This window comes from Salvelinus fontinalis, chromosome 18 (assembly GCF_029448725.1).
Source record: "Salvelinus fontinalis isolate EN_2023a chromosome 18, ASM2944872v1, whole genome shotgun sequence".
NCBI lineage: Eukaryota > Metazoa > Chordata > Actinopteri > Salmoniformes > Salmonidae > Salvelinus > Salvelinus fontinalis.
This window is the reverse complement of record NC_074682.1, coordinates 15421110-15436916: the sequence shown is the minus strand read 5'-3', so window position 1 is coordinate 15436916 and position 15807 is coordinate 15421110. Positions and strand designations below refer to the sequence as shown.

The 15807-nt window shown below is 42.7% G+C and overlaps 1 pseudogene; it reads left to right on the top strand.

The window, feature by feature from the left end:
* The first annotated feature begins 2536 nt into the window (after positions 1-2536).
* Positions 2537-4744, top strand: LOC129815040 (red-sensitive opsin-2-like; annotated as a pseudogene).
* The last annotated feature ends 11063 nt before the right edge of the window (positions 4745-15807 follow it).

The following is a 15807-nucleotide window of genomic DNA, read 5'->3' as shown; positions in this document are numbered from 1 at the left end:
GGGGAAAAAAGTTGCAATCCGTTTTTTCTTGATACAGCGTAGTCTTTATATCTGAAAATAATAATTCTGGGTATCATCTTTCCAAGGGCTCCATCTAAATTCACCCGCCGACGTTCCTCTGCACTGCCAGGCGCAACTTTTTCTCAGCTGGCACAATTTGATTGGCTGCTGCCCAATTCAAACTGTAATCCTTTAAATGAAGAGTTGATGCGCTGCACACATTTTAAAATAGCATAATTTTTTATATTTGGCCTTGGGGAGGGTATCAAGTCAGTTCGAGTCAAAAGGCTCAAGTCCAAGTTAAGTCACGAGTCATTGGTGTTAAAGTCAAAGTTGAGTTGCAAGTCATCATATTTGTGACTCGAGTCTGACTCGAGTCCAAGTCATGTGACTCGAGTCCACACCTCTGGTAATGGTTTCCTTTTTAAACTAAATTGATGTTGCTAAAGGTCTTTTGTTGCAGTGTAGTCTTGTATAAGTTATTTCACAAACAGCATACCTGCCATTTGTAACTGGCACTGGCAATAAGCACAATACATTTGGTTGTATAATATTTCAAGACTTTGAATGATCTTCGTGGTCATTGCCTTAGTCTTCACCAATGGCCTGGAAACAAGTCCTACATGATTACTCTCATGATTACATGCTGCTTCCTCCTCCTGGCCGTGGTAATTTTCTGCTACATTTCCGTGTTGCTGTCCATCTGTGATATTTAAAATATACTATACTGTAGCAAGCAACTATGTTGTTCAATACAGTAATGGTCAAGTGTACCTTTTGGAAATGCATATTACATGGAAAAATCAAACCATTTGCTATTCCTTCTGAATGGCCACAGGTTACCGCGCAGCAGAAAGGCTGAAAATGAAAAATTAAGCGTCCAGGATGGTTGTTGTCATGATTATAGCTTACTGTGTATGCTGAGGACCTTATACCTGCTTTGCTGCGGCTAACCCTGGGTATGCTTTCCACCCTCTGGCTGCCACAATCCCTGCCTACTTTGCCAAGAGCGCCACCATCTACAATCCAGTTATATATGTCTTCTTTTTTTTCTTACTGATTTCATGTTACAAAGCTCTAACAATACACATTTTTCTAAATGTTTCACAAATGCCTTTCTTGTGTGCATTTATTTTATTTTAAAAAGCATCAGATGACGATGTGTTCGCTCACTTTGTAGATAGACATTCAATTTCAAAGTCTTCTTATGTTTAATTATTCCTCTCTCTCCAGTTCCATACTTACACCATGCAGCTCTTTGGCAAGGCAGAAGATGATGGCTCTGAAGTGTCTACATTAAAAACAGAGGTTTCCTCTGTGGCACATGCATAAACCCCAGACAACCGCTTGGAAACAAATGTACAGTACATCCTCTTGTGTTTCTTAAACAAATCATTTCCCACAACTTTTAGGAGATTATTAAGCTTTAACTCATGTGCAATGTGTGTAAAAAACCTTACCCACAAAACCTAAATTGCTATGGACCACCCCTTGGAGTTTTTTTTAATCCATGGTCTTCGAAACAACCAGAGTCATACTATAGCTTTTGTAGTGGTACATTATGGGAATATGTGTATATATAGTACTACTATCAATGTCTCTTCAAGTGGCAAAGAAAAAGTTGCCATCTTGGAAGGCATTCCCTTCACTCTTCAGTGGCTAAACTAGACAGCATCACTGCTAAGGGCTAAGGAGAACTGAAATGAACTGCCATTGGAAATCTGATCATTTCAAAACTATGTGAATAATTTATGGTTTCAAAACCTCCCACTTTCAAAGTAACTAGTGAGGTAAACATTTTGTTTGCCCTCTTGCAAAAAAAAAAAAAAAAAAGAATACATGTAAATAGTTAATTGTGTATATATACAATGTATTTAACAATGTTTTTTTCTGCTTAAAATAAACGTCATGCATGCAGCAAAATGAAAATACCTTCTGGTCTCACTTTCTATGTTTGTCAACTGTATATTCAATGTTTATTTACTGCTACCTGTTATGAATGATTGTTTTTAAAGACCAAACTCACATGACACACCCCATATGAACTCTCTTGTAAAGCGGATAGGATAGAGATTAACTCTCCAATCAGCCTAAAGAACCAAAGTGATCCACTTTCCTCATTATTGGTTTGTATTTACAGCAGGAAAAGCTTGAGCATAGAATGAAGTAAATGTAATCAGCGTTTGATTCTCAAAGACTACTTCCCTTTTTACTTCTTTATAGTAAAACCATTTGTATTGTCAAAATAAGTTTTCTCTAAGAATAATTGTTAAGTCAACTATTTTCTTGCATGAAGAGGATAAGCAATTTCGCCTGAATGCTGAGGAACGCGACACCAAAAGCACTTCTTATCCAAGAAGGATTAACCTTAAATTCAAACCTTGTTCTTCAGTTCTTCCGGGTCAGCATACAGTAATTGAACTTTGTGTGTGTGTGTGTGTGTGTGTGTGTGTGTGTGTGTGTGTGTGTGTGTGTGTGTGTGTGTGTGTGTGTGTGTGAAACCATTTCTGATTTAGATCTTAATCTCGATGAGGACATGGCTGGTATAAAACCCCACAGATTGGGGTACACCATTTTGTTGGTTGCTAACACCACAACAGGTGAAGAGCAAGAGAAGCAAACCAGAAGACAGAAAAGCTGCCAACAGGTAAAGGCAAAAAACACGACTGTGGCAACAAACAATTGGCAAGGTGAACATTTTGAACAATTTAACGACTGAAATGGATATAATATATTGTCTTCTTGATTTGCATATTCTTCAGATTCCTTCTCAGAAATGGCAGAGGGTTGGGGAAATGCAGCTTATGCAGCCAGGCGCCATAACGAAGAGACAACGAGAGAATCGTCCTTCACCTAGAACAATAGCAATAACACCAAAGGTGGGAGAGAACAAGCAACTGCTTCTGCCTTCTGCCTTCCAATTCATATATTTTATTTTATTTAAATCATGAGGTTATGTTTCCTGTATGTATTTATGTTATATACAACATAGATGGCATAAGTGAAATTGTGCTTCATACATAATAATTTTAATGAATTAATATTATTGATGTAATTTGCATTGCTTTTGCATCTTCACTGATCATTTAAAAGCATGTAGCTCATCTAACCAGGCACTTGCACCTGTCATTCTCTTCTTCTGACAAAATTATTTTCTATTTTTTTTCTCTCAGATCCCTTTGAGGGCCCCAACTACCACATTGCTCCAAGATGGGTGTACAATGTTTCAACACTTTGGATGATCATAGTGGTCATTCTCAGTCTTCACCAATGGCCTGGTACTGGTGGCCACTGCAAAATTCAAGAAGCTCCAACACCCTCTCAACTGGATCTTGGTCAACCTTGCTATTGCTGACATTGGGGAGACACTTTTGGCTAGCACCATCAGTGTTATCAACCAGGTTTTTGGCTACTTCATTCTGGGACACCCAATGTGTGTCTTTGAGAGATTCACTGTCTCCACTTGTGGTAAAATGCAGTTTTACATGGACAACAATTTGATCTAATATTTAACAAGGAAATTCTACATTTCTACATAGTGCTGAGAAATAGTATTTGGCAGTTGCTAGAGCACCATAGCATAGTGACAGTAATCAGAATGTCTCTTTTGTCTAATGTATATGTAAATCTTATAAAGGTATTGCTGCTCTGTGGTCTCTGGCTGTCATCTCCTGGGAGAGATGGGTGGTGGTGTGTAAGCCCTTTGGAAGTGTAAAGTTTGATGTCAAATGGGCCATGGGAGGCATTATCTTCTCCTGGGTCTGGGCTGCTTTCTGGTGTTCTCCCCCCATCTTTGGCTGGAGCAGGTGGGGATTTCTTTTCTTATTGCACAGAGGATTCAAGTTCAAAACATGTAATTATTTAACCAAGTTCTCTATCTCTCTCCTTCCACCAGGTACTGGCCTCATGGCCTGAAGAGTTCATGTGGACCTGATGTCTTTGGAGGCAATGAGGATCCTGGAGTCAAGTCCTACATGATTGTTCTCATGATTACATGCTGCTTCTTACCCCTGTTCGTGATCATTTTCTGCTACATCTTTGTTTGGCTCGCCATCCGTGCTGTAAGTGATACTTTAAATATATTATAATGTAGCAAGCAGCTATGTTGGTAAATACAGTAATGGTCAAGTGTACCTTTTGAAAAGGCATTTAAGAGCGATAAATCTAACCATTTGATATTCCTTCTGAATGACCACAGGTTGCTGCACAGCAGAAAGACTCTGAGTCAACACAGAAAGCTGAGAATGAAGTGTCCAGGATGGTTGTTGTCATGATTATAGCTTACTGTGTATGCTGGGGACCTTATACCTGCTTTGCTGCGGCTAACCCTGGGTATGCTTTCCACCCTCTGGCTGCCGCAATCCCTGCCTACTTTGCCAAGAGCGCCACCATCTACAATCCAGTTATATATGTCTTCATGAACAAACAGGTAAATCGTAACAAGATTCTCAGACAGTTTTTTTTCTTACCGATTTCATGTTACAAAACTCTAACAATACACATTTTTCTAAATGTTTCACAAATGCCTTTCTTGTGTGCATTTATTTTATTTTAAAAAGCATCAGATCACGATGTGTTCGCTCACTTTGTAGATAGACATTCAATTTCAAAGTCTTCTTATGTTTAATTATTCCCCTCTCTCCAGTTCTGTACTTGCATCATGCAACTCTTTGGCAAGGCAGAAGATGATGGCACTGAAGTGTCTACATCCAAAACAGAGGTTTCCTCTGTTGCACCCGCATAAACTTTCCCTATTCATCAAACCGATCTGGAAACAGACATGTATGAAAGGAAACAAAAAGGAACTTCTCTACATTGAACTTGTATGTATGTTTTGCTGCCATGTGTTTAATCTATTTCCAAAGCTATTTATATTTGTATGTTATGTTTTCATTTGACTGTTTTATGATGAAAATAAAATATGCAGCAAACTGGAAATGACAATTTTGTTTTATGTCGTTTATATTACAATACGATAACCAATGATAGCCCCCATATGCTACCTTCTCATAGTAAGCCCCTGGAAATAATATCATACATACAGTATACAGTATATAGGATTTTTTTGTACATCAAAAACATAAATGTGAATCAAAGACGGACTCTGGTACAATTAGGATAATTTCATATCTCACAAACAAGCACACGTCCTTTTTCAATTCAATATCAATACTGAGATGGTACAAGATGAGTTAGAATTTAAAGTGAATGCGTGATTTCTAAATAACTGATTTGGTATGGAGTCTGTAAATGTAAAGGATTATACAGTGACATTGGATTGGTCATACCAATTGAAGTGGCCATAATCTTGACCTTAGAAACTAAAGTGGATGGAAAGGTGACCCGTACTGGCCGGTTAAGTCACTTCTTATGCAAGTATGCTTGATCTGAAAAGTCATTAGGTTAATTCCCCTTTCAAAGAACAAAGTCCTCAAGCTTCAGACAAAAAATGGTCTGGTCTGTTTACCAGGCAGTGATCATCCTAACTCTCCTCAACAGCTGCAAGACCTGGACCGTCTACAGTCGCCACATCCATAGTCGCGGGAAGTAGAGGGGCTGAGTTGCAGCACTCCCCTGAAAACCCTGGATAAAAAAGAAAATAAAGTAGTGCACTGGACCTATAATAGTCCTTTTCTTTGTATGGTCGACTGCACCGGGGCCACTGCTCTACAAGGTGCTACAATGATCAAATAAAGACTGTAATGAAAAAGTACAGCATTAACCCTACTCAGATAGAGGACACACATAGCAGTCAGATGTCTTTGTCTTGTCTTGTCCCGTCCCAGGTATATATCGTTTTTCTTCGTGTATATATTTTTAATATTTTTAATCTCAATTTCAACATACTCTCCTGCAACCCTCCTCACCCAATGTGGTATGGATCTGCTATTTTTTATACTTTAGAACCGGAACCCCCGACAGAAGCTAGCCAGCTAACTAGCTACTAGCTAGTAGTCAGTTAGCCACTGCTAGTGGTCATCACCGTTAACTCGGACATCAGCCAGCCTCAGCACAGTCAATTCCTGCCAGTCTGCACAGCGCAATATCAACCCAGAGCATATCGGACTGCTTTTTCTCTACCACATCTCCGGATTCCTACCCCAAGCTCTGAACCTTTCCACCGGATCATCGCAGCTAGCTTGCTGCTATCCGAGTGGCTACTCCTGGCTAACGTCTCTGTCCCGAAGCAAGCACCAGTTAGCCTTGAGCTAGCCTGGAGCTAGGCCAATCTCCCGGCTAGCCGAAGAGATCAATCAGACAATTCCTGGGCTTCAATACCTCTTTTGCCAATTGGCCTGGACCCTTTGCTGCTGACACGGAGCCCTGCCGATCCATCACGACTGGTCTGCCGACGAAACCGTTCGAGGGGGTTTCAACAGGCTCTTCCGTTGGGACGTCCCCCTGAGGCCCATCTGCTAGCCTGCTAGCCCCGGCCTGCTAGCTGTCTGAATCGCCATGTCTCCAGCTCCCTAGCTACTCACTGGACCATATGATCCCTCGGCTACACATGCCTCTCCCTAACGTCAATATGCATTGTCTATTGCTGTTTTGGTTAGTGATTATTGTCTTATTTCACTGTAGAGCCTCCAGCCCTGCTCAATATGCCTTAACTATCCCTTTTGTTCCAACCCCCACACATGCGGTGAACTCACTTGGCTTAAATGGTGCCTCTAGAGACAAAACATCTCTCATCGTCACTCAATGCCTAGGTTTACACATCCTCACATCCTACCATAACCTTGTCTGTACATTATGCCTTGAATCTATTCTTCCGCGCCCAGAAATCTGCTCCTTTTACTCTCTGTTCCGAACGCACGAGACAGCCAGTTCTTATAGCCTTTAGCCGTACCCTTATCTTACTCCTCCTCTGTTCCTCTAGTGATGTAGAGGTCAGCCCAGGCCCTGCAGCCCCCAGCACTACTCCCGTTCCCCAGGCGCTCTCATTTGTTGACTTCTGTAACCGTGAAAGCCTTAGTTTCATGCATGTTGACATTAGAAGCCTCCTCCCTAAGTTTGTTTTATTCACTGCTTTAGCACACTCCGCCAACTGAGATGTCCTAGCCGTGTCTGAATCCTGGCTTAGGAAGGCCACCAAAAATTCTGAAATTTCCATCCCCAATTACAACATTTTCCGACAAGATAGAACTGCCAAAGAGGGCAGAGTTGTAATGGCTTTCCTCCTCCTCTTCATCCGAAGAGGAGGAGCAGGGATTGAACCAAAATGCAGCGTTGTGTGATGACATGATCTTTATTTACAAAACGGAAAAACACGACAACACTTTAACAAACTACAAAACAATAAAACGATGTAGACAGACCTGGACGACGAACTTACATAAAACACGAAGAACGCAATAACAGGAAAACTGACTACATAAAACGAACAAACAAACAAAACTGAAAACAGTCCCGTGTGGCGTAACATACAGACACTGACACAGGAGACAACCACCCACAACAAACAGTGTGAAAACACCTACCTTAATATGACTCTCAATCAGAGGAAATGAAAACCACCTGCCTCTAATTGAGAGCCATATTAGGTCACCCTTAAACAAACATAGAAACAGAAAACATAGACTGCCCACCCAAACTCACGTCCTGACCAACTAACACATACAAAAACTAACAGAAAACTGGTCAGAAACGTGACATAACCCCCCCCTTAAGGTGCGAACTCCGGGTGCACCAGCACAAAGTTTAGGGGAGGGTCTGGGTGGGCATCTGACCACGGTGGTGGCTCAGGCTCTGGGCGAGGTCCCCACCCCACCATAGTCAATCCCAGCTTACGTTTCCCCCTACGACTGACCACCCTCCTATTCCACCCACTTAATTTTTTGGGTAACATCGAGACAAGGGGCAGCACCGGGATAGAGAGATAGCTCGACACAAAGAGGTAGGTCAGGATAGAGAGGTAGCTCAGGATAGAGGGGCAACTCCGGACTGAAGGGCAGCTCCGGACAGAGAGACAGCTCTGGACTGAGGGGCAGTTCTGGACGCTCATGGCTCTGGACGCTCATGGCTGGCTGACGGCTCTGGACGCTCATGGCTGGCTGACGGCTCTGGACGCTCATGGCTGGCTGGCGGCTCTGGCAGATCCTGTCTGGTTGGCGGCTCTGGCAGATCCTGTCTGGTTGGCGGCTCTGGCAGATCCTGTCTGGTTGGCGGCTCTGGCAGATCCTGTCTGGTTGGCGGCTCTGGCAGATCCTGACTGACGAATGGCTCTAGCGGCTCCTGACTGACTAACGGCTCTGACGGCTCGGGACAGACGGGCGGCTCTAATGGCTCGGGACAGACGGATGGCTCAGACGGCACTGGGCAGACGGATGGCTCAGACGGCACTGGGCAGACGGATGGCTCAGACGGCACTGGGCAGACGGATGGCTCAGACGGCACTGGGCAGACGGATGGCTCAGACGGCACTGGGCAGACGGATGGCTCAGACGGCACTGGGGAGACGGATGGCTCTGGCCGGATGAGACGCACTGTAGACCTGGTGCGTGGTGCCGGAACTGGAGGCACCGGGCTAAGGACACGCACCTTCATGCTAGTGCGGGGAGCAGGGAGAGGGCACACTGGACTCTCAAAACGTACTATTTGCCTGGTGCGTGGTACCGGCACTGGTGGCACCGGGCTGAGGGCACGCACATCAGGACGAGTACGGGGAGAAGGAACAGTGTGTACAGGGCTCTGGAGACGCACAGGTGGCTTAGTGCGTGGTGCCGGAACTGGAGGCACTGGGCTGGAGACACGCACCATAGGAAGAGTGCATGGAGGAGGAACAGGGCTCTGAAAACGCACTGGAAGCCTGGTGCGTGGTGTAGGCACTTGTGGTACTGGGCTGGTGCGGGGAGGTAGCGCCGGAAATACCGGACCTTGCAAGCGTACTGGCTCCCTTGAGCATTGAGCCTGCCCAACCTTACCTGGTTGAATGCTCCCCGTCGCCCGACCAGTGCGGGGAGGTGGAATAACCCGCACCGGGCTATGTAGGCGAACCGGGGACACCATGCGTAAGGCTGGTGCCATGTATGCCGGCCTGAGGAGACGCACTGGAGACCAGACGCGTTGAGCCGGCATCATGGCACCTGGCTCCAATGCCCAATCTAGCCCTACCAGTGCGGGGAGGTGGAATAACCCGCACCGGGCTATGCACACGTACAGGAGACACCGTGCGCTCTACTGCGTAACACCGTCTGCCCGTACTCCCGCTCTCCACGGTTAGCCTGGGAAGTGGGCGCAGGTCTCCTACCTGCCCTTGGCCCACTACCTCTTAACCCCCCCCCCCCCCCCCCCCCCCCAAGAAATTTTTGGGGTTACCTTCATAACTCCGGTTCCTCTCTCCGGTTGCCTCTGCTCTCCTAATCGCCTCCAGCTGTTCCCATGGGAGGCGATCTCTTCCAGCTCGGATCTCTTCCCATGTGTATTTACATTTACATTTAAGTCATTTAGCAGACGCTCTTATCCAGAGCGACTTACAAATTGGATATATATATATTTAACCAGGCAAGTCTGTTAAGAACAAATTCTTATTTTCATGTGTAGCAACCCTTGCCGTCCAATACATCCTCCCATGTCCACGAGTCCTGGTTACTTTGTTGCGCTCCCCCACGCCGCTTGGTCGGATTATGGTGGGTGGTTCTGTAACGATTCTCTAGCTCTTCCTCCTCCTCGGACAAGGAGAGGAGAGACGGATCAGATGACCAATATGCAGCGTGGTAGTTTGACATGATTTATTTAAACAAGACAAAAAAACGAACTATACTTGATACTAAACAAAATAACAAAACGAATGTAGACTGACCTGAACGTAAGAACTTACATGAAACGAAGAATGCACGAACAGGAAAAACAGACTACACAAAAGAACGAACGTACAAACAAACCGAGACAGTCCCGTGTGGCGCCAAACACAGACACAGGAAACAACCACCCACAACAATCAATGTGAAAACACCTACCTTAATATGGCTCCCAATCAGAGGAAATGAAAACCACCTGCCTCTAATTGAGAGCCATATCAGGTCACCCTTTAACCAACATAGAAACATAGACTACCCACCCAAACTCACGCCCTGACCGTCAAACACATACAAAATAACAGAAAACCGGTCAGGAACGTGACAACGTGATGGGAGTCAGCGTCCTAACTGCATGATTTGCAATGCCAAGTTGAGCAATTCTAGTCTAGCACCGGCAAAACTAAGAGAACACTTCCTTAAGCTGCATGGAGATGGAAAATACAAGAACACAACGCTCGCTGAATTCAAGGTGAAGAGAGCCAGATTCGATGAAAAGGCTACTCTGCCTGTTCTCCGCTTTGTACCCATCAACAAACCGATCCTCACAGCATCATACGAAGTTGCTTACCTGATCACAAAGCAGGGCAAACCACACACCATTGGTGAAACACTCATAAAACCAGCTGTGTTGAAGATGGCGAATATCATGCTGGGAAAAGAGGCTGAAGTTAAGTTATCCCAAATTCCTCTTTCAAATGACACCATCAGCGACAGAATAGAATGGAATCGGAGACATTTCTGTACCCGCAGAACTGAAGCAAGCAATTTTCACGCACTTAGATGAGCTTGCAAAGTCTCTCGACGGATACTTCCCTACAAGAGAGTCATATCCAGCATGTGTGAGACAGCCGTTCACGTTTAATGTTGAGACAACAGATGTCAATGATGAATACCTCGATGAAATCATTGAAATTCAGCAGAGCCAGGTTCAACAGCAACTCTTCAGAACAACAACGCTTTCAACGTTTTGGTGTCAACAAATGGTAACGTACCCTGTTATTGCTAAGAAAGCTCTGGAGATTTTCATACCGTTTGTTACAACATATCCTTTTCGAGGATGCTGGACATAAAAACGAAGAAAAGGAACAGACTTTGTTGCGAAAATGACATGAGAGTGGCACTTGCCAAGGTGAAGCCACGCATTTCTGAACTGGTCTCTGAAAGACCAGCAGACAGCAGAAGTCATACTGATTTGCAGTAAATATTCATTATTATGTTTTTGTTTTTGTGTGAAAATCATGTTTTGATGATTTTGTTCTTTGACACACGGTGTTGATGTTGATGCACGGTTCATTTTGTGCACCAGTAAAATATATACCTATGTTTTGAATTTGAAAAAATCATATTTTATTTTTCCAATTAAGAAGGGTTCGGTGAATGCGCATATGAAACTGGTGGGGTTCAGTACCTCCAACAAGGTTAAGAACCACTGCCTTAGAGCTATGAAGGACCAGAGCTTTCCCTATTGTTGTCAGTCTTTGTGGCCTGCGCTTAGTACTGAACCTACAGATGACTCAAATGTTGGTGAAACAAAGGGGCCTACAACCAAACGTAAACAAGGGACGTTTTGGGGAAACGAACTTGTGTGAGAAAACATATTAGACAAAAAAAATTGTCTACCATGTCATTAATATACTTTTGGAATGGTTTTAGATTTATTTTCTGAACTGTATTATACTCCTGAAGGTTTTCACTCCAAACGAGCAGACCTGCATGAGGGTAAATATCCAGAAACATGTATGGACTACCCTGGTGTAAATAGTTTATCAAGTCATTCCGATTACACAGACAAGGTAAATGAAAGGTTTATTGTGAGAAACAAGTCTCGTGACTTTCATTAATCTGATGACTATTTATTTAATCCACTAACTATGTTTAATTGTTACCTGATTTAAATGAATCATGTAAAACAATTCTCATTAGGATTTGGGGCACCAAGGAAGAGGTTGTTTAGAGTTGTCAACTCCCGAATTAAACACTATAACGTGTATATATCTATTTCATCGATAAACAGTCATCTTATTAATCATTATCTCTTGTCATAGCATCATTCTGACCAGTTGTTGTCACGGTTGTCGTAAGAACGGGACCAAGGCGCAGCGGAGGTTGAGTTCCACATATTTATTTCCAAAGTGAAACTTAAAGCAAAATCAATAAACGAACAACGAAACGTGACTACGTGGTGCACAGGCACAAACACAAAATAATATCCCACAAACACAGGTGGGAAGAATAGCTACTTAAATATGATCCCCAATTAGAGACAACAATTACCAGCTGCCTCTAATTGGGAATCATACAAAACACCAACATAGAAAATATAAACTAGAACACAACATAGAAATTATAAACTAGAATACCCCCTAGTCCCGCCCTGACCTACTACACCATAGAGAAACAAGGGCGTGACAGTCGTAACCTTCTTGGATCTGCAAAAACCCCAGCCTTGCTCATGATTCAGTACTACACCAAATGGTTTAATTATTTATTTACTAGCTAACTACATAATAACACAGAATAAACATACACCCTTCACATGAGACAAAGGTCCCTAGTGGACGGACAAGATATGTCTTGCTCCCCCGAGATGGAGAGGGGGAAAAAAAGAGAGACAGAGAAAAGGGGACACTTAACTTGGACACATTCTATTTTGGGTAACTATTCTGATACCCGTTTGGAATAAGAAATCATGAATGTACAGTTGAAGTCGGAAGTTTACATACATGGAGTCATTAAAACTCGTTTTTCAACCACTCCACTAATTTCTTGTTTACAAACTATAGTTTTGGTAAGTCGGTTAGGACATCTACTTTGTGCATGACACAAGTAATTTTTACAACAATTCTTTACAGACTGCTTATTTCACATATAATTCACTAAATCACAATTCCAGTGGGTCAGAAATTTACATACACTAAGTTGACTGTGCCTTTAAACAGCTTGGAAAACTCCAGAAAATTATGACATGGCTTTAGAAGCTTCTGATAGGCTAATTGACATAATTTGAGTCAATTGGAGGTGTACCTGTGGATGTATTTCAAGGTCTACCTTCAAAGTCAGTGCCTCTTTGCTTAACATCATGGGAAAATCAAAAGAAATCAGCAAAGACCTCAGAAATAAATTGTAGACCTCCACAAGTCTGGTTCATCCTTGGGAGCAATTTCCAAATGCCTGAAGGTACCACGTTCATCTGTACAAACAATAGTACGCAAGTATGAACACCATGGGACCGGCAGCCGTCATACCGCTTAGGAAGGAGACGCGTTCTGTCTCCTAGAGATGAACGTACTTTGGTGCGAAAAGTGCAAATCAATCCCAGAACAACAGCAAAGGACCTTGTGAAGATGCTGGAGAAAACAGGTACAATAGTATCTATATATACAGTAAAACGAGTCCTATATCGTCATAACCTGAAAGGCCGCTCAGCAAGAAAGAAGCCACTGCTCCAAAACCGCCATAAAGACAGACTACAGTTTGCAACTGCACATGGGGACAAAGATCGTACTTTTTGGAGAAATGTCCTCTGGTCTGATGAAACAAAAATAGAACTGTTAGGACATAATGACCATCGTTATGTTTGGAGGAAAAAGGGGGAGGCTTGCAAGCCGAAGAACACCATCCCAACCGTGACACACGGGGGTGGCAGCATCATGTTGTGGGTGTGCTTTGCTGCAGGAGGGTCTGGTGCACTTCACAAAATAGATGGCATCATGAGGCAGGAAAATGATGTGGATATATTGAAGCAACATCTCAAGACATCAGTCAGGAAGTTAAAGCTTGATCGTAAATGGGTCTTCAAATTGGACAGTGACCCCAAGCATACTTCCAAAGTTGTAGCAAAAAGGCTTAAAACCTCTTGGCGCACAGATCCCTTTAGCGGCATCATTTTCGTCAACATCTGCTGAATTGCAGAGCGCCAAATTCAAATTAAATTACAAAAAATATTTAATTTCATGAAATCACAAGTGCAATATACCAAAACACAGCTTAGCTTGTTGTTAATCCACCTGTCATGTCAGATTTTGAAAATAAGCTTTACAGCGAAAGCAAACCAAGCGTTTGTGTGAGGACATCGATCAGTAGACAAAACATTACAAACAGCTAGCAGCAAAGTAGCTTGGTCACGAAAGTCAGAAAAGTAATCAAATTAATCGCTTACCTTTGATGATCTTCGGATGTTTGCACTCACGAGACTCCCAGTTACACAATAAATGTTTGTTTTGTTCGATAAAGATTATTTTTATATCCAAAAACCTCCATTTGGTTGGCGCGTTTTGTTGAGTAATCCGCAGGCTCGTGCAGATCATGACGGGCAGACAAAAATTCCAAATAGTATCCGTAAAGTTCGTAGAAACATGTCAAACAATTTTTATAATCAATCATCAGGTTGTTTTTAACATAAATAATCGATAATATTTAAACCGGACGGTAAACTATTCAATACAAGAGAGAAAGAAAATGTCGAGCTACCACTGTCGAGCACATGAACTAATCGAAGTATATCTGGCAGTCCACTGACGCGATGTGATAAATCTCGCTCATTTATCAGAATAAAAGCTTGAAACTATGTCTTAAGACTGTTCACACCCTGTGGAAGCAATAGGAAAAGGAATCTGGTTGATATCCCTTTAAATGGAGGAAAGGCAGGCAATGGAACAGGGATTTTTCAAAATAAAAGGCACTTCCTGGTTGGATTTCCTCAGGTTTTCGCTTGCAAAATCAGTCCTGTTATACTCACAGACAATATTTTGACAGTTTTGGAAACTTTAGAGTGTTTCCTATCCTAATCTGCCAATTATATGCATATTATAGCGTCTGGGCCTGAGAAATAGGCTGTTTACTTTGGGAACGTTATTTTTCCAAACATAAAAATACTGCCCCCTAGCTTCAAGAGGTTATTAAGGACAACAAAGTAAATGTATTGGAGTGGCCATCACAAAGCCCTGACCTCAATCCTATAGAAAATTTGTGGGCAGAACTGAAAAAGCATGTGCGAGTAAGGAGGCCTACAAACTTGACTCAGTTACACCAGCTCTGTCAGGAGGAATGGGCCAAAATTCACCCAAATTATTGTGGGAAGCTTGTGGAAGGCTACCCAAAACGTTTGACCCAGTTAATCAATTTAAAGGCAATGCTACCAAATACTAATTGAGTATATGTAAACTTCTGACCCACTGAGAATGTAATGAAAGAAATAAAAGCTGAAATAAATCATTCTCTCTACAATTATTCTGACATTTCACATTCTTAAAATAAAGTGGTGATCCTAACTGACCTAAGACAGGGAATTTTTACTAGATTTAAATGTCAGGAATTGTGAAAAACTAAGTTTAAATGTATTTGGCTAAGGTACTGTATATGTAAACTTCCGACTTCAACTGTATTTACGTATGGGTGTCTTTGTCCTGAACAGAACTACAGAGTTCACTCTTCCATTCCCTTCTGAAGCTGCTTATTTGAAGATAAGCCAGCCGTGCCAATGATTCCAGTGGGTTGATTTGAGACTCGTAGTAGGATGGGATGGTTTGAAGAGTTCAAGATATTTGACTCAGGACAGCTAATCAGCTGTACCAGTGATTGTCTGAGAGGGGAGTTTGTCCTTTCTCCCTCGTGGACTATTCAGGGTTAAGGATTCAGACCACTATGGACATGAGCTGCAGCTCTTCGTCTCTCTGGTCTAAAGGAAGGTGAGTTTATTTCTTCACCTTGTGTTGAGGTTTAAAGTTTCAACCATTTCAAACATGTAGCTAATGCCTCGTTTCCTGGTCTAATGTTAATTTCGTTACCAAGGCTTTTTATGCAATCTGGCTAAAGGGGATGGCTCCGTCCGCCTGACATGCTCTCCGACCTCACTTGGGCTGTGGCTACAGTTTTTATCGGAGAGAGTTTCTCTTATACTTCCTAAAATCCCATCTGATCGTAACAAAAATACTTTCATTATTTTCATATGCAGAACGTATTGGATGGAAACTTGATAAAGGGGATGTACTTTCCAAGTTACAGTATT